This window comes from Protopterus annectens, chromosome 12.part0 (assembly GCF_019279795.1).
Source record: "Protopterus annectens isolate FY-2018-M chromosome 12.part0, PAN1.0, whole genome shotgun sequence".
NCBI lineage: Eukaryota > Metazoa > Chordata > Ceratodontiformes > Protopteridae > Protopterus > Protopterus annectens.
Window position 1 is genome coordinate 852,416,513 of NC_056746.1, and position 20,529 is coordinate 852,437,041.

The following is a 20,529-nucleotide window of genomic DNA, read 5'->3' on the forward strand; positions in this document are numbered from 1 at the left end:
GAACCAACACTACAGAAGGTGTTTAACTAATACATGCACATCAAACCAGTGCCAGTTACAGTAATACAGGGTTAATTCCTGGTACTTCCCCTCATTGTTATCTATACCACACAGACTAACACAGAAGGCATCTGCCTATTGAAGTTTGCAAATGACTATGAACTAGAAGAAATAATTGACTCAATGAGTGCTGCGGGCAACATACAGAAGGGCCTTTGTGGGCCAGATGTGTGGTGTGTGACGTATAGCCACAATCTGACAACTAAGTATTACATTGTCATCCTCTATGTTAAAAACCCTGTACCCATGAACTACTATCTAGGCAGTGGTCAGCATAATGGAAACTGTGTGTGTATGGGATGCAGCTGGACAGTAGCCTTTCCTTTGATAGTTACTTCACCACACCAGTCAGGTAGTCGTAAGTGGCACCCCTGATCATGACACGGTGCCATCCATTAATATAGAGATCATTGTTCAGCCATACTCAACACTAGAGTGACCCATAATAGATCACATATTTCCTTTAAGGGTTATTTGCCATGTTCAGATGGCCTACACTGGCCTTCCCAATCCCTAGCTCCACTATGTAGCATGATGCCTACCCTGAATAAAGCCATGTCCCACCCAGAGATGTTGGACATGCTACACTTACACATCCTGATTTCAAATGAACACATACTTCATGGACATCCACCTTTCTAGTACAAGGATCACAACATGCCTGACAGGTCCCTGCCCCATACACTTTACATACTCCTGCCATACTATGCATCCCTGTCCAGCAAAGTTGCACATTGCCCCTCTTTGAGACATGGTGTGATGACCGTATGGCAAATATATCAGTAACCCTGTGGATCAGTTCTGTGGCACTGCTCGAACTAGCCACTGAAACTTAACTGTCTGTTGGCTACAGCTAGGTAACCTTTCAGCCTAGGCTCATAAATGGCCCAGGGCATATAGCCTACTAGTTCACTATGACCATACATGCTATAGTTGATATCTAACCCTTCAAATACCATCAAGCTAGCCATTGTCCCATGTGTTTCACATGTGCAACACAGGTAATACATGGCAGGATGCTAAACTGTTGTACAGTGTTATGTAGATGTATATGGCAAAACACATACACATAAAACATTCCGTGAGCAAGTCTGCAGGGTCACAGGTCATGTCCCTTAAGGCTGTGTATGACTATATATGTGACATATACACAATTAAGGTCTATTGCATTAATGTGAATACATCCAGGCATGTGCTGATAGGTAAAGACACCAGTACAGGCAAACAGACATGCCCACATCAAGACAACTTCCACATGGAGTATGAGCAATGTCATTACTTGACACGCACATATATGGTGATAAAATCAAATCACCAGGGGTTGGGAGGGTGGCTTAATGGCTAAGGTGTTTGCCTTATAAACACAAGATGCAGGGTTTGAGTCTCACAAGGGATAATTGGCTAGGCTCAAAATGGCTCACAAGGGCAGTCAGCTTAGTACTAAACTATGAACCTATGAACTATGAACTAAATGTGTGTGAGTTAAACATGTCAGTGGTGTTAGTGTCATGTAGATTTGCAAAGACATATTTGTAATCTTAATAAATGTGATACACATGTATGTTCAGCTGTGCTTCTGTACTTCTCTGTGAGTTACTGTGACCTGTCTCCATCATTATGCCTTCCAGGTATGCTGTGTGCTAGGCTGCCACCATACATCTGTTTGGAGGATGAGGTCCTCATTCCATACCTCCTTGACAACCATGTAACACTCTTCAGCCATGTACCACAGGCTGCACAGCAGTGGGATGCCCTGTGAGAGGAACTGTGCAGGCAGGTAAATGATGTTGGCAGCCACAATCACACCTATCAGCAGGTGTGCTGACACTGCACTGACATCATTAGATGGGCGAAGCAGCATGCAAATGCAATCGCCAGGGAACAAGGTGCAACAGGTGGGGGGCCACTCACCCAGCCCCCACTCACACGTAATGAGGAGCTACTGGCCAACCTGGGGACACCTGCAGAACTCCATCCACAAGCTTTAGCTGGTATTGTGGAGGTAGGTGTCTCACAACCACTGAGCCTGGAGTTGCCTGGTAAGTCACTACTGCACATATGACACAACTATATTTCATGTAAGTTACATGTGTTACTATACAATATGTAATGTAACATCATATGCAAGGCATGTATGCACACATGCCACATACTATAGTTTGCTACTCTAAGTATGTGCAGATGTGCATAATCCATGGTATAGTCTATTGTACTGGCTTATGTGCTAACATGCACATTGCAACTTGTAGCTATCACACAGGTGTGGATAATGATCTTACTGCTGTGACACTCCTATTTAGATACCTCTGGCATTTCGCAGTGACAGCAGCCTGTCACAGGTGAGATTGTTATTATTTAAAAGGCTTGATAATGCACAGATCATATTAACTGCATAGTATCTACCATGTGGCCATTTAACACGTGTACACATAATGTATGGTGGCCCTATTAATATATACAGGTCAGACCTGCAATACATCACAGTGGTTACCCATGTGGAATAATTGAAGACTATATAAAACACCTACACTAAACCTTACAAACTGTCATTGCCAGATGTGTGGACAGCTGTGAATACAATGGTGGAGGTGTGGTTCACTGTAGGGACATGTACTACAGATCAGCATTACACATGTGGGGAATACAAACAGTACTATACAGAGAGCATATGTGTGCACACACTCTAAATGTTTTGGAGCTGGAGTATGACCAACCCATAGGATTCACCCTTGTGGATTATACCCTTGCTATGAATGTCACACAATGTCATGTGCTATCTGACGTGTCCATGACATTTAGTGGGCTGACTGCAACACTGCTTAACTATCCTCCAAAACATGGTATCTCACATCCCAAACATACCACCTTTTGTCTGCATAACCCCGTCCTCAGTGGAGCATATGACATCTATGGGTGTATGTCATATGGGACAACACTGACATGTGAAATAATGCCCATCACAACCATTGGACAAAACATGTTTACACATGGCCATGGAGGATGGCCAGAGACATGAAGCAACACACACAGTAGAAGTGATGTACATGTGTGTACACCCTGTTGTACATTGGCTCGACACAATACAACTATGGCATTTGTGTAATGGTGATATTGCAGATGTGAAACACTAAACATCATACAGGCCTGTGCACAGCTTGTGCAGGCATGGCATCAAACCACCAAACATGTCGAACATCTTGAGTGTGTCACGACATGAAAGCATTCACCTCTGCAGTATCCAAATGCATACATGTGTTGCACAACATATACATACAACCACATCAGGCCACAGATACAGTACATTCACTTTGCTGGTGTCAGACATCACTGTCATGCTTGCTCCTCATGTGTGTGAGGTACACAGATGGCATGTGGGACATGGAGCACTGCTAAGTTAGCCATGTCTAGGCATAGTTAACAGGCATCAGCAATATGGTTGCAGATGTGCAGGGGTGTCATCTGTATACCCTTCAGTGACCTGTGTCACACATTCCACATTAGGGTTTAGTGTGTATACACCTCAGTGACATCAGTCACATTCCACATTAGATATGTATTGTATCTGAACACAGTCATGGCTATGAACTGTGTCTGTAACTCACACTGTATAGCAATAGTGAAGCCACATGATGCCCTGCAATGGCTATGCACATCAGCTCAATGTGCAGTATGTCACTGTATATCTGTAGGGTGGGCTGACAACACTGCATCAGCTGAAGGTCTATGTCAGTATAACACGTCCCTGCATTGGGATACCATTACCTCACTGTATATTTGAAAGGACACCATTGTGTTAAACATGTATGCATATAATTCAACACATCAACAGATGACATGTCATACTACATGTGATTGGCAAGGTCATATGCCACACATCAGGCTGGTGTACTGTTAACCTGTGCTGGTCTGTGGCACCATTGCAAAGTAGGGACAGCCATGTCAAACATGTGTGTACAGCCACATGCACATTATCTGTAGACTCAGCTCAGGGGTAAGCATAATAATGTTGAACAGACATGCACTGCTTTGGGGAGATATGCAAGCTAGGGCTCAGGCAAACATAGTATTCACTCAACATACCCTTCTGCTCATGTCCTCCTCACACATAGGGGCAGTGGCCAACACAAAGCATCAGTGGCAGATGTACAAAGGTCAGCGGTGGTCTATTAACATGTGGGGTATGTTGCACAAAACATGGCAGTGCGGTGCAGCGGTGCATAGTGCATGCATTGTGTTGCAGGTTTGGGGCATAACCTACTAACACAAATGGTGCAACACAGGGATGTATGCTAACTACTACTATAATTGTGTAAGGTGCATGCCTTCTGCTATAACACATGCATGCTGTTGTGTGCAACTCAGGGATATATGATAACTACCACTATAATTGTCTAAGCTGAATGCCTTCTGCCATATCACATGCATGTTGCATGCCATTGGGTGCCATAGCATGTGTCTCTGTCTGTGTCTGTCTGTGTTTGTGTCTGTGTTTACTGTGCTGTATAACTTGTAATGTACAGTTCTTGTCTGCCCCTCACAGGTGTTGATGTAGGTGCATTGCCTTCCTGTGATCCACCTGATGTTAGTGTCCCCACAGACTCTAGCAGTGATGATGAAAGTATGACTGAGGCACAGGCAGGTTTATCATGGGCTGAATCTGTGCCATTGGTTGCCATTCCACCTGCATCCCCCACATCTCCACACACAGTTCTCATGCCTACACATACTCCATCACCAGTGGCCATAGAGGAAGGACAGTTGGCGGGTGGTAGCATGGAACAGGAAAGTGTGGAGACTATGGAAGGTGTGCTTGCACACCATTATGCCAGCCAACTAACTGTTGATGTCCCACACAGGCATGTGCCCAGTGCTGCTCATTGGAGGACCTCTGGCCAACATGCCCCTGCAAGACATAGCACATCAGCTGGTGTCACCAGACGCATGTTTCAGGCTGTAATGGAGATACAGGCACATGCTGAATGGCACAACAGAGAAGGTCTGAGGCTTCAGAGGGCTGCTGTCCATTCTTTAACTGACAACATCCAGGCAATTGCAAATGCTCACCATCTTCTTGAAGATGTTTTGGATAGATGATTGGGTGACATGGTGGGAGTCCTTGACTGTGGCATGTCAATCCTCAAGCGTGGAATGTCTGTGCTGGAACATCTGGTGGGAGTGAGGCATCAGGCACATGGACGTAGGCCAGCTGCATCACATGTTGAAGGTCTACGTGAACATGCTACTTCACATGCCTGCTCCCATAGTGGCGGTAGCAGCAGCAGTGCAGCTGGTGCTGTGCTGTCCACACCAGGACACAGCAAGCCACGTGCACATGGTCCTGGACAGTCCCAACAGGGACACGGTTCCAGTGGACATGTATCATCAGACAGTACCCAATCTGGACCTCTGCCTGGTAGTGCCCGTGCAAACCCTGGCAGGCGCAGTTCACTTGGCCATGCTTGGACACTGTGAACTGTGAAACCTGCCCTGTACAGTCTGCAGTTGTTAATAATACCCCTGTGTAGGCCAGCCACATGCCAGACCTGTGTGCATACATACACGCACATACCAGAAACAAATGTAGGGCACCTCAATACACAGACGCATAACATCCACACATGCCCAATGAGATCAAAGGCCCTAACCCACACACATGATGTCATCCAATGGTGTAGCCTAGGCCTCTGGCAAACATTATCATCCTGTGCATATGATGATGCCTGTGCCGCATCTCTGTCATCCACACCATCGGTGCATGGACATGCTCATATGGTTTGATGCACAGGGTGAACATACTAGGAAGACAATTGTAGATTACAATAGTTGAGTAGTGTTGATAGGCAGCAGACATACCATGTACTACAGTTTTAGAATGCATTTTGCACTTTTGACACTATGTATCATGTGTAACAAAAGTAACTGCATGTTGATCTTGATGTTCTGCCTTTCTCTTTCAGGTGTAATTGCATGTGCAGGAGGATGTCAGTGTTTGCGGTTAGTGTCCCATATGTAAATGTAGACTACTCACAGGTCTGTATGACAATACCTGCATGACCTTTGTAGCTTCCACATTACAGTTATAATCTCCCATGTTTCAAACATGTTTACTGATCTAATTACCCAAGAGCATGATAGCTGTATAGTAAGCTACTGTGGCCAGAGCCATCACATCCATAGTGGGGAAGAGTGGTTTAGCAGATGACAAGGGTAAAGGCCAGGGGAAAATGTGGTTTCTCAGTGGGAAGCAGTAATACCCACTCTCATGACAGGATGCAAACACATACACACCCAGGGATTCAAAGACACAGTAGCACATCTACACATTCACAGACACAGTAGCCAGTATTGGGATGAGAACCCCTGCCTATGTGCAATGCATCATTATAGTACTATGCAATTACAAGACGCGCCACAGAGCTTACACATGTAGAGGTAGTCAGAATGGCCTAAGATTGAGGACATCAACAGGGATACTAGATTGTGGTGAGTGTATGTGGGGAGGGGGGTTCATCAGTAGGCTATGTAACAACAAGCTTCACCCCAGGGCGTACATGTTTACAGGTGGTTGCTCTTCTAAGATTGATGACATCAACAGGGATACTAGATTGCATTGAGTGGATGGGGAAGGGGGTATTATCATTTTACTATGGTAAAATACAGCCTCACTCCAGGGACCACACACACACACTGTGGCATTAACAAAGATATAACCTATGTCACACACATACAGACACTTGACATGTGTGAAATTCAAACAGCTTCTACACTTCACTCTGTACAGATGTCTACAACAGTGTACAAGAGAGTGAAAAAACGTTAGGAATGTATTCCCCACAATATGTGACATATATGGACACACGCACACCCACACATGCCAGTACTGTGAATCAAACACCTGCCTATCTCATGATAGATATTACAGAGTGACAGCACTATCACATGTGCTACAAAGTGTACTAACTCTTTCCTTTGCCAACTGTGCTGATATAAGCACAATATATGCACAGGGGAGGTGTTACTGTTCCAGGTGTCAAGAGGTATGCCTTCAGTGTCACCCTTACTGCATTCTACAGTGTGTGTCTTCCCCTTCAATTAACAAAACCATAGCTTAGAAGTTACACAGGTTATTGTAGGAATGGTTGTAACACACCTGTGAGCTGTCCTCAGTAATCATTCATGTGCAAAGTAGCCCCACCACTTAGTAGTTATTTCCAAACATCTGTCCATACCTAAAGTACAGCTTACTGTACTTTGAGCATATCACCATATACAGCTGGTAATGTTGAGGCTGCATTGCAACTGCATGATGTATTAAGACAATAGTCACCTTCAAACATCAGACACTGCACACGCATGGAATCTAAACACACATCAATACATGTACACATATGCAGTCTCCATCAGTAAGTGGACTAGCAGGTCAAGAGGATACATTACACACCTTCCCCATACCATATGTGAAACCTAGCTGAGCATTACACCATAATGGATGTTGTATTCATGTACTGGTAGGACACACAACTACATTCACTGAGTAGCCAAGTGTACATTTATGCCAACAGCACATCAGCAAGACACACACACAACAACATTCCATGCCATGATCCCACAAACTGTTAGTTGCAGTTCCACTGTGAAGCCAAGGCACTGTAATGGTCAACAGTGAGCGCATCATATTTGCCACACACACATCATATTTGCCACACACACCTCATGATTACTGGAAGAGTGTTAGCAATGTGGTCTGTTTGAGCTAGGCATTACACTTATTCAAGCATGTGCGAGGTCTGTGGCTTGTAAATAACTCACCCCATTCTGTGGCTTGTAAACATCTCACCACAGCACGTTCTGGCTATTGTGGTAATAAGGTTAATGTCTAGACAGCACACAGCATGCATGGCTTGCAATTGTTGACATGGGGTATATGTAGGAGCTGTGGGAATACATGGCTGTACATGTCATGGACATATCACCTGTAACTACTCAGGAACATACAGAGCATAACTGTATTTCCCTGTGTCTGTCAATACAGGCTATGTGTGTAGGTCCTATGATCCTGTTATTTGTGTATGTTTGCAGGCATTTCATTTGGTGGGCATGTCTAATTACATACATGCCACATGGGTTGTTGTATGATATGATAGGTGCCATGGGTGACCAATAGAAAGGGAATATTACCTCTGTCAACATAGATATCAAACCTTATGTACTGTTAGCATTCAGCAGCCATGGACCTATCTTCCATGTGCATGTGTGCAATGAATGTACCCACCTGTATGTACAAAGAACAACAGCTGTGGTATTTTCATTTATGTTGTATGAGTGTGGGATGCACATATCCAGAGCAGGTACATCTAGGTCATATCCAACTATGAGGGTGTTGTTTACTGGTGTACAGCAACAGTCAACTGTGTTAATGCTGACAACATCTGAGGGACCCTGGTATGTGTACAACTAACCTGGTTAAAAACAGTGATATTATTGCATTGCATAACAAATTATGCAACTGTGCCAGTACATGGGTACTTTGCACAGTTGATGTAGGGCTAGGTACAGTCCACCAGTCTAAGGTTATTTGGTGCTCTACCATACTATTTCATACCACATGTATGGATGTGTGTTGGTAGTCTGAGGACATAGTGGTGGATGTATATGAGGATACAACCTAGAATGCTGCTTTTGCCACTGTCAGCTGTACCTGACTCATCTGTGGTGAATTATGTCGGAGTAGTGGCCTTTACTTGTGAGTAGCCTTTATGAATATGTGGATACCACCACCTGGAGTGGTCCATACCAGTGTTATGGCCCACATGTCTGGATCTGAGTTATATGGTAGTAGTGCTATCGTGCACTACAGAGCCTTCAGCCAGGTGTTCCTCACTGCACAGATGCCAATATTCCCCATTGTAGGTTCTAAATTGAGCAAATGGATTACAAGAGCCACATATCTAGCACTAGTTAGCATAAGCATCCAATGCAATTGCCTTGTAGGTGCCAGGGTATTACTTCTGTGTTTAGGACTTTTACCTTGGAATGCCACTGTATGGGTAAATGTGACCTAGGTATTATCCACACTCCCTTGAATCATGGATGCATGTGCTCTGTAACAAAGGCTTGTCTTCTTTCAGTCATGACATCCTGGAATGACAGACACTGGACAACATTATAATTACAACAGGCCATTGGCTCATTGTTTTGGATTGTTTTGGTCAAGCAGTTGCCACTCGTACCATGACATCATTGCGAGTGGCAGTATTATGCTTGGTATTAAATGCTACATCTAAGGTGACGGACAGCAGCAGACGTTGTGTAGATGATCAATGTCAGATATACTTAGTGGAGCGGTTCTGCTAATAATGACAACTACTAACACAGCCGGGAGAGGTCATCTTGACACCTGCACCTCAGTACCATTAGACAATGGGGCTCATATATTATGCTTGCACATGACACTGTCCCAAGTATAATGCCACTGTCCACAACCTGATATCAATGTATGCCTTTCAGGGCAGCAATGTGTGTGACACATGCTGTAGTTAGCATCCACCTGTGTGGCCCAGTTAATCTATTGTCTGTCACTTCCACACATGCATGATTGTGTATACTGCACATATATATGGCAGTACTTCATGTACATGTATATATGTGTATCATACAGCACAGACGCAGATATATAATTTAAGGGCCACATACAGGTATCTGGTAGTAAACCTGTATGATGTCCATATATACTGACAGTTACGATGTACATAGCTGTAACCCTGTGTGTTTACAATAGGAGTCCATTACAATGTATTCTGTACATCTAAGTGTATGAGCATGCACACTGCGGCCTTCTGTGGTTAGAATCAGAGTGCATCCCAAACAGCCCTGTGCTACTAAGTGTATGAGTGTACCCACTGCCACCTTGTGTAATTTGTGTCAGTGCATCCAAACAAGCCCTTTGTTTCTAAGTGTATGAGCATGCCCAGTATAACCTTGTGTAGTTGTAGTCATAGTGCATCCCAAACACCCCTATGCTACTAAGTGTATGAGCATGCCCACTGTGACCTTGTGTAATTGGAGTCAATGCATCCAAACAAGTCCTGTGATTCTATGTGTATGAGCATGACCACTGTAACCCTGTATAATGATAGTAGTTGTCCATTCCACAGATGGACATACTCCAGTTCAGGGCTTGTTGTGCTACAACTATACCTCTCAGGCCTACCTATGTTTTACCTGCAGCTGATGTGTCTTCTTTGTGCATGCAGGTTGTAATGGAGTCCTACTTTAAACACACATGTTTACAGCTATGTACATCTTAACTGTCTGTATCCCTGTTGATGTCCTCAATCTTAGAAGGGCATTATGACTACCTTGAAATGTGCAATCTCTGTGTCGCATCTCATAACTGCATAGTACTGTAATAGTGATCTATAGATAGGCAAGAGTTCTGATCCCACCACTGGCAAATGTGTGTGTCAGCAAATGGCTGTGTGTGGTTGTGTGTGTGTATTTGTGTCTGCACCCTGTCATCTTAATGGGTGTTACTGCTTTCCAAAGAGAAACCACCTTTTGTACTGGCCTTTATCCTTGTCATCACCCTTCCCCCCCCTCCCCACTGCAAGTAATCAGTCCTGTGATGTCACCCAGCTCAGAAGCAGAATCTGAGTAAGTGTAAATGTATGGGTTCTATGGCACATACCCCAACTGCATTCCACTCTACTAGTTACCTTTACATAGGCAAGACTTGTAAGCACAATATTGGCAAGTGTGTGTGTTTGTGTGTGTGTGACTACCCTGTAGCCAGGCATACACATGTGTTATGTCTTTTAACATGCTGCACACCATGGTACTCATCTGTGGTGAGTGGAGTCTACAAATTATTACATAGTTAGGAATAGAAATGAATAGGCAGTCAAGAACAACTACTGTTGGGTATGTTATTTTCCTGTGCCACTGTTGAGCAGTGACACAGATGTGGTCCCCGGGGTGTATGTCCATACCCATCATTCCCCCACCCAATCTCCACAATCCCAGGGATATATTTCCCTAGCCATCACTCTCCACCCCAAACTCCACATGCACAACAACCATCCCTTCTCTGGTGAACTGATTAAGATTTAATTGTTATAAAAGAGGAGTTGCCTCTGTTTTCTGTACACGTCAATTCCTTTGGAACCTTTCTGTGTCACAAAGGGTGTTCAGACATGTTTATATATATGGCTACAGCTATGTCTGTGTATATGTGTGTATATATATATATATATATATATGTGTGTGTGTGTGTGTGTGTGTGTGTGTGTGTGTGTGTGTGTGTGTGTGTGTGTGTGTGTGTGTGTGTGTGTGTGTACACATCCCATAAGTGCAGATATGTATTTAGTATTTAGTTATAACAGTTGTACATATGTAGACATGTCTATGTTGTTTCAGAGAGGACAGTACATTCAAGGGTACTGTACATATGTACACAAAGTGACTGTCCCCTTTGTTTTCAGTACTGTGGAATACCTGTAGTAAAATGTGTATTATAAAAGCAATGAAACATGTGTACAACTCAGATGGCTTAATGGTAAGTCCAGTGATCTCAGTGTGCGTGGTTCAGAGTTCAAGACTTGCAAGGGTTGTTGATAATGTCTTTTAGGACTGAATAACACTTTTAAGCAGTTGTAAGTGGGTGTAAATGTGTTTTCGCGACAGTAAGCAGCGGGTACACACAGGTAAAAGACATGTACAACTCGCAGTACACTTGAAATGACCTTCCTTGCCAATGCTGATGTCACCCACCTAGAAATACACCTCTGGGTCTGCTGTAATCCAGTACTCTCTGTAGTGCGTCCTGTAACTGTGTAATGGTGTAGTCTGATAAACTAGTTTGGTAGGTGTTCTAAGCCCAGACTCGCCAACTGTGTGTGTCTGTCTGTCTGAGAAGGGAACAATGCTTTTTAGAGTATGCACACTCCTTACAATTCACATACTCAACTTTGGCAAGGGTGCTGATGTCACCCACCTAGAAATACACCTTTGGGACTACTGTAACCCAGTAATGTTTATAGTGTGTCCTGTAACTGCATAATGCTGTAGTGTGATAAACTAGTTTGGTAGGTGTTCTAATGCCAGACATGCCAACTGTGTGTGTATGTCTGCCTGAGAAGGGAACAATGATTTTTAGAGTATGCACACTCCTTACAGCTCACATACTCAACTTTGGCAAGGGTGCTGATGTCACCCACCTAGAAATACACCTTTGGGAGTGCTGTAACCCAGTAATCTCTATAGCACGTCCAGTAACTGCGTAATGCCGTAGTATGATAAACTAGTTAGGTAGGAGTTCTATTCCAAGACATGGCAGGTGTGTGTTTGTTTGTGTTTGACAGTCAGAGCTTGTCTGGAGGTGGCTGTGAGTGTCTGACCACTGGACATGTTGAGGAGCGGGTTTTGTAGTTGTCCTATATGATGGCCATATTATATGTCACAATGTCTACCTTATGAGGATTACAGATTTCAAACAGCCAAAAGATTGGGTTGGCAAACCATACCCCTACATCTGGCAAAAGGCCTGGTGAACAAAGTAAGCAACCCTACTATTACCCAGAATATGGTCTGAACCCATGTGTCATACAGAAACACACTTGCCTAGAATATCCCGCTATGTTGCTAGTACCCTGCACATTGTTGACAGATAGTAGGCATAGTGTGATTGCAGTGGGCTGCAGGGGGCATGGCACCCTGTCCAACAGTACATTAGGCACATAATTGTGGATAATGTGCCTTCACTATGTTCCCCACTGGACGCCTGCACATATGTGGTGCCATCAAATGTGATCCACAAAGGACATTCAATGCCTTACATACATGCCTTGTATGGACAGATGCCACTGACACCAGGGAATACCTGTATCATGCTATCAATGCAGGTGCAGGGTCAACCTGCTGTCTATTAGCAGGTCCTGCCACACCAGGCCAGTATTGACACATCTGATGATAACAGTCTGTGTACACAACATATGCCAGGCAAACCAGGTACACTTAAACATGTCACTGTACATTAATGTGGTACGTGCACATCCCTGGCAATGTCCATGTCAAGGACTATCTAACACAGACATGGCATGCATTGCAAAGCAATGGCCACACACAATGGTAATCAGGATGACAGGACAGTTAATACAATACTCATCTGTGTGGGACATTGTAGACACTACACCCCTGAACCACACTGCACACCACTGGCAGGTGGCCTGATGCCAAGGATTACCCCTCACCCAGCCTTGTACAGCCATCTTGCACAGCCAACCACTACACACCCATGAAGCAATGCACACATGCATGTCAGACTGGCACCTTGTGTCTGCATGTGGGGTATGATGTTCACAACCACAGTCACACCCAGTATAACTCCCATTGGCATACTGACTGATGTCAGTCATGTTCACATGCCCTAGCCCATAGAACCTCAGGATAACCCCTGTGGTGCATGTAATACATGTGCATTACTGTAGTGTGGCAAACTAAGTAGTTAGGAAATGTATTTGTGAGCCTGCCAAAGTGTGCCAATGTGTCTGAGTCCCTTAGAGAGTGTGGTTGTGTTGACAATGACATATGTTCATCTGGACAGCCATGTGTGCTACACCTAAAGTATGTCTACTATATTTCTGTTGTGGATGTTGCTCATCAGCACACATATATGTTCTTACAGCACACCAACATGTCAGCTATGTGGCACATGGAGTAACTGCATGCACTTGTAATAATAATGGCTAGTCTGTTAGGGGTTTGAACCCCTGTACTGGTAGGTGTGTGACAGATGATGCTTATGTTTTAGTCTCCCAGCCCTTCTCTGATGTACTTTGCCTCTGTCTGTCCCTCCCACACACTCTCTGGTGGATGTGGAGATGTACACCTGCTCAGCAGCAGCTTGTGTTTTGTAAGTGATGGCCTCTGCACCTATTGCAGTCCTCCTCTAGCTGATTGCATGTGGAACAGCTGTGGTGACATTCCCATAGCCAATTGCATGGAAACACAGTACAATATCTAGGAACATCATGTTGGTGTTTGCCCATGACAGTCGCTGTGAGTGGAACCTGGATCTGGTGCTTGGTAAACAGCATCACAGATGAAATCTGGATATTCCTCAAACAACATACACAGTGGAAAATAGCCTAAAGACAGGAGGGTGATGTGCCAGACATGACTACATCATGTAAGTGTAGCTATGCTTCATTCAGACTACTGCCAATTTAACAGGTTGTGTGTGGTAATGACTAGTCTGCATGTTTTAATAACTGACAAGATAGTGCTCTGTTTGTGAGGAAACCCCCATCTGTAGGGTCATCTGTGGACTGGTCAGTGTGTGGAACCATTTGTTTCTTGTATTCACAGAACACACATCTGTGAACTGCAGAAGCATAGTGTGAGGATTGCAGTCAGTACACAGTGACAGTGATGAGAGTTACTGCGATTGCATCCCTGATTGCACATACGTCACATGAAACAGTGGTATGACAGTCACTGCCTGAGGTTATCACAGTGACATGCCAATAATGGGCCACTGTTTATAGCTGAAGAGTCATCTACGCTTTGGACAGATGTCATGCAGTATATATGCATGTGTTGTTGTGCTCCCTCTGCAAATATATGACATCTGTTGTGTTGGGTTGATGGTAATATCTATGCATGATGTTATAAGTAATCCTGAATGCTGTTGACTATTACTAAGCCTTATCTGTGTTAAAACTGCAACACCATAGGCTGTATGGGATTGGAGGTCCCGGCGGAACCACCTGTCCCACTTCAGCTGGCCATGACACCGGGCACCAACATGTCTGGGGCCCAGCCTTGGACCTCCACCTCTGTTGCTTGCCTCTGCACCACCTTCTGGTGGAACCGCCACTGAGAATGGGGCTTGCCCCACCTGAAGCAGGTCCAGACAGGAACTTGTCAGCCATCGTACAGTCCAGGCCGTGGTGTGTAGGGGGCTCAATAAGGGGTTTCGAGGCCAGCTACGCCAGCTCGTAGGCAGAGTGTCACATTTAGAAGGTGAGCCTGCCCCCCCCTAGACAGCCCCCAGCACAGCCACCTTTGAGGCTGTGAAGGTGCAGTGGTTGCTGCCCATGGGTGGGGACCTCCATCCCACTGTTTCCATTTGGGGGCTCATGAACTTGTGACTGCCAAACACCCCTCCCTGTCCAAGGTGTATCCCACCCACATGTGTCATATATCACCCCTGTATGCTGTCTTGGCTGTCATCCTACTCAACCTATCCTCCACAAGCATACCTACTCTTCTTCCCCAACATCCCAGTCTCACCTTACGAAAACAGAAACAAAAGGCCAATCTGTTCCCAGAACAACTTTTGCCCCATACATAGCTGTCCATTTCACACACATGTCCACTGGACACATGTAACCTTTTTAATTTGCGTCACAAGGGCTAGGGTTGCCAAATTTTCATGTCAAAAATTCTGGATATGTACACCGTGAAAGCAAAAAAGGCATGTAATTTTGGTACTCAAAATACAAAATTTTGCTTAATAATGTTTGGAATCATTAATCTCTTTCCCTCATTATTTTTATTATCTGCAACTTACATTTCTTACTTTTTTCTGGCTGTAAACTGTAAGATTTTGTATTTACACAGCCATGGAACAACAAAACATACCCATGGGTATGTTTCTTTCCTGCAAAATCTCACGTTTCTACAAAAAATATCCCACTTTGGGCATTTGAAAAGGTAGCAAGTGGCAACCACCTGCTTCCCATTACATTGGACATGTCATATGATCTTTCTTTATGCTTAGTTGAGCTGAAAGTACTTAGTACTTTATTCTGCTTAATACTGAAAATGTATTGTCTGCTGTCGGCTAACACTGCCTGTCAAGAACTTGATGATGCTTGAATCATCTTGCTGTAGGATGGGGTAAAAAAACTGCAGATAATCTTCATGAAGATGTACAGGCTAAACAAAGCTAATTGACAAAATAAATAGCTAATAAATGTATTTGAAAAGGATCCCTAGAAAGCATAGGCTGGGGTGGACACAATAGAAGGAGCCTGAATTAAAACTGGCATATTTACAATTACCCAAAAAAGTGGACAATGCCAGGAGACAGTAAAATTGAACAGAAATTTTATATAGAAAAATAACAAATCATTTTGCTCAATTCACTAATGCTGAAAAGGAAACTGACAGTACTTAATAGATGCAAAATTCTGGAAAAAAAAGATGCTGAGTCAGTGAGCTGATGTTAGGTAACTTCAGCCAAATATGTGCTTGTGAAGGTCTGAAGGAGGCCTAGGTGCTAAAGACTCACAGGGTTTTTACTTCATTGAAATGTACACTTGTCTTTCATACATGACAGCGAACCTCTCCATTCATAGGCTCCTAGCCAAAAAGAATAAGTATCCTGATGCTTTAAAAGTGTAAGCAGTTCACAGAATTCTGTCTCACTCTTACACACAGACACACACACACACACACACACACACACACACACACACAAAACATGAACATGCATATGCACAGCTGCACACATATGTAATATGAGACTTTATTTTAATTGCTAGTGCTAGATACACCTAACCATATTTTTGTTGCATGCATATTATAGCAAAGTTAACACAGAGTTAAGGAAGGGCACACAAAATATTGGTTTATAATATTTTTTTTCACACACAGTTTAGCAAGTGGAAACAAAACACTCAGTTGCAGTTCAACCTAGTTAAAACAGAGGAAAACAAACTCAGGACAGAGGAGAGGACACTTGTTTATCTTCTCTTACACAAAAATTAGAGAACGCAAAGCACTTCCTTCAGAGAAATGGATAAGCACATTTAAATCAATAGCCCTTAGCCCTAGCACTGACACTACTACTGGCTGAATCTTCTAGTCAATTAATATGTCTAAAGTATAGAAAAGTTCCCATGTTTCCATGCAGGATCAGATGCAGTCTAAACACACTCTTTGACATAGTTCCTTTAGCAGTCTGCAGTTAGGATATGCAATATATAATCAGCTTTTATTATACATTTTTGGGGTCTTTTGAAAATTTGCAGATAAACAACTCTGTACCCTTTAGCCACCCTCTGAAGGCAGGATCAGCAGTTCTTCCAGTACAGTTTAACTAATCTGCTTAACAATGAAGGAAATTTGCTGAAGTATATATAATCCAGTAAGCAAAACTTCATAGTTTTTTCTTCTGCTATTAGCAGTTTAGCAAACACAGCTTTCATTTTATTAATTTTGCATTTTACAATACCCTTCTTTTAAATATATTCTGCTGATGAAAATTTACAATTTTACAAATAGTCCTTAGACTTGTCTTAGTCTCTTAGACTCCTCATCTACAAATTAATAACTTGGTGCAGAAAAGATGTAACTGCTTCTACAGTAAACTGATAATTTGATAAGTAGAAGGTGTGACTGCTTGAAGTAAACATGGCACAATGGGATCAGCCTGGATCCTTTTTCAGTCTAGTACTGCGAGTGTTAAATGACCTGCCACACATCCACAGCACTGGTTACAGCAACAGCTGCACGCACTGTTTTTGTGGGTTTGCTTTGGCTTCAGTTAGTCCTGCTGGATGGCCATCAAATCTCCCACTCTCTGAGTTGGAATGTAATATTTACAGTTACATTAGGATGCTCAATGACTCAATGCTCTCCTACTCCTAGAGGTTTCTGGGGCTTGCTGTTCTTTTGTTATAGAATAAAAGTCTCCTCTGAGGACAGTTCTTAAGCCATCCTTTTTAAGGACGTCTCCCAGTTGAGTCCCACAAGGTCCTCCTCCTACTGTCCTAACACTTTAAACAAATATATACCAGGTCCATAAACTGTTATTGTTCCATGACTACTGTCTAATGCTCTAATCCCTGTTCTTCTTAAATGAATATTTCTGCTCACCTTTTGCAGCTCTCAGAAATTACTTTTCTTTGGATACATAGTGAATAAACTGAGAACACGATATATCAAAGTTGACTTTTACACATAGTTCTGCTTTCACAAGTTCAGGCCTCATGCGGTTTCTTTCATCAGTCCACACGTTTTTCATAATTGAAAATATACGTTCAACATGGGCATTGCTAGTAGGAATAGCAAAAACAAACTTGATGATTTGTTTCAAGTTAGGTGCATCACAACCACTAAAGAATTCAACTCATCATTTGTCAACTTCAGCTTGATTTGCCTTCAGCTTTGGAATGACTTGTTTCAAGCAAAGATACTCCGCATACAGTTCATCTCCATCAACAGTCACACCACAGGCTGATACTGTCTCTAAAATGTCAGAAAAACAGCAAGGCTCATCAAGGTTTAGAACACGCAGTTTCTTCAGCAGACTTGTTTCAAAGTCAAACCACTTATCCAGGTAAGCAATCACTCGATCGTACACTTTCAGTGCTTCTGTTTTAAACAATGACACCTGGCTGTTGGTCATAAATCTGAAATTGTTGTTAACAGCAAAGCCAAAAAATTGATAATTTTGTCTCTCCACCAACTCATTGTGTACTTTCTCCATCACAGCAAAAAGCTGTGTGATATAAGTTGTGTTTGACTCCAGCTGCTTAACAGCATGTGTGAACACTCTCATGAAGCTGTACACAAAATGGATGTAGCATTCTGGGGCAGAAAGTTCACCATTCTTCAACAACCCATCTTCCCGATCTGAAATAAAACTCCAAATCAATTTGTTTCCTGTTTTCCTTCACTGATGAAGTAAATCTTTACAGCTGTCCAGCATTTTATCAGCCTTTCAACTGCAGGTTCAAGAGACAACCAACGTACAGGAATATGACGTAATAAAGTAACATATTCTTCCCCTGCAAAGTCATAGCAAGATTTCAGCTCATCCAACCATTTAGATGATGATGAAAATTCATTGTACATCTTGACAATCAACTGCTCAACATAATAGCTTAGCTGTTTGCATGCGTGTTCGGCAGTGTTGTGCAAAACATGGCAGTTACAGTTTGCTTTGATAAGACGTGGCTGTTTGGTGTTTAAGTTAGTAAAAATGGAATGCTGTTTGCCATAGCTGACAGATGCATTATCAGCACAGTAGCTGACTAAGTTTTCAACTTGCAGACCATTGCCTTCTAGCACTTCTAAAATCTTGGTTGTTACTCCATCTGCCGTTTCATCACTGTCCACATAGAAATCAATCAAATGATCAGTGACACCTCTGCTAGATGAAAAGAACCTGACTGACACTGGATACATTTTTAAATTGCCTTTGTTTGAAGCATCCGTTGCTAATGAGAATGGCTTATTTTGTTGCAGTTCCCTTATAGCCAGCTCCACGGAATGAGGTGATAAAATGTTTTCAGTGAATGACTCTGCTTTGGTTTTTCCACAGGAAATTTTTTTGCTCAATTTGGAATCAGAAAATATTTGGCAAAAGAATTTATTACCACAAGCCTGTGAACAGTAGCTATGATGATACTGTATTCCATGAAACGTCATTGCTAATTCAGATGCAGTAACTTGTTCTTCATCCAAACAGTTGGGAGTAGGAAAGAAATGCTTCACTGTACTTGACATTTTTTGGCTTTCAAAGTTTCGTTTGTGCTTGTCACCAGCTGCATGTTTCTGGATGGCTGTAAGTCCATCAGTTCTGACAGAAAATGAACAGCAGCAAACTTTACACCTGGCAAAGTTGACATTTTTATCGTCCCGGTATAACCATGATTTGAACTCTGAATCCTTCAGCCACTCTTGTCGAAACACGCAAATTCGGCATTTCTTTTTAGGTGGAGTGTCTTCCTTAGTAGTCGCACATGTAGGAAGTGAGGTTATCTTCTTTACAGGTGAAAGAGGAAGTCCAGTATCCATTTCAAGATGTGTGATGCAGCAAATCCTGTTTGTCTATTACATTTCCTAGTAGAAAAGGAAAACAATATAATTTACTTGCCCCCCCCATCAAGAAATAAGTAAAATGGTGCTAGAAGAAAGTAAGGGTGGGGGAGACAGGAGCAGTTTGGATTCAGATCATCAGGAGGATACACTAACCAAATAAACAAACATATTGCAATGAGACAGATAGTGGACTGTGGAGAAAAGGCTAGAGATGTGGAAAGAGTCCAAATGAGCATTTCTAGATTTGGAGAAAGCATGCAAGGTTCCAAGAAAGTTGATGTTGGCAGTGCTAAGATAGTTCAAAGGCTCCAGAAACAGTAGACTTCATACAGGCTATGTACAGTACAAGAGCCCAATGACGCAAGTATTGTTGAAGTACAAACAGTGTGGACTCAGAGGGATTTCCAGCGATGTGGATGTGCATTAGGGTGTAGTTTTGCACCCACTACTGTTCATAATGGTGATGAACTATATAATTAGCAAACAAGTTGAAGGGGACAGATCAACAAAGTTGTTGTACTGTTATTAATTCAGAATGCAATTATATACAGACTCTCTGCATGATTGAACAGTTTGAATTATATATAATATATATATAATAATATATAATAGATGAATGAAACCAAACTCCTGCCA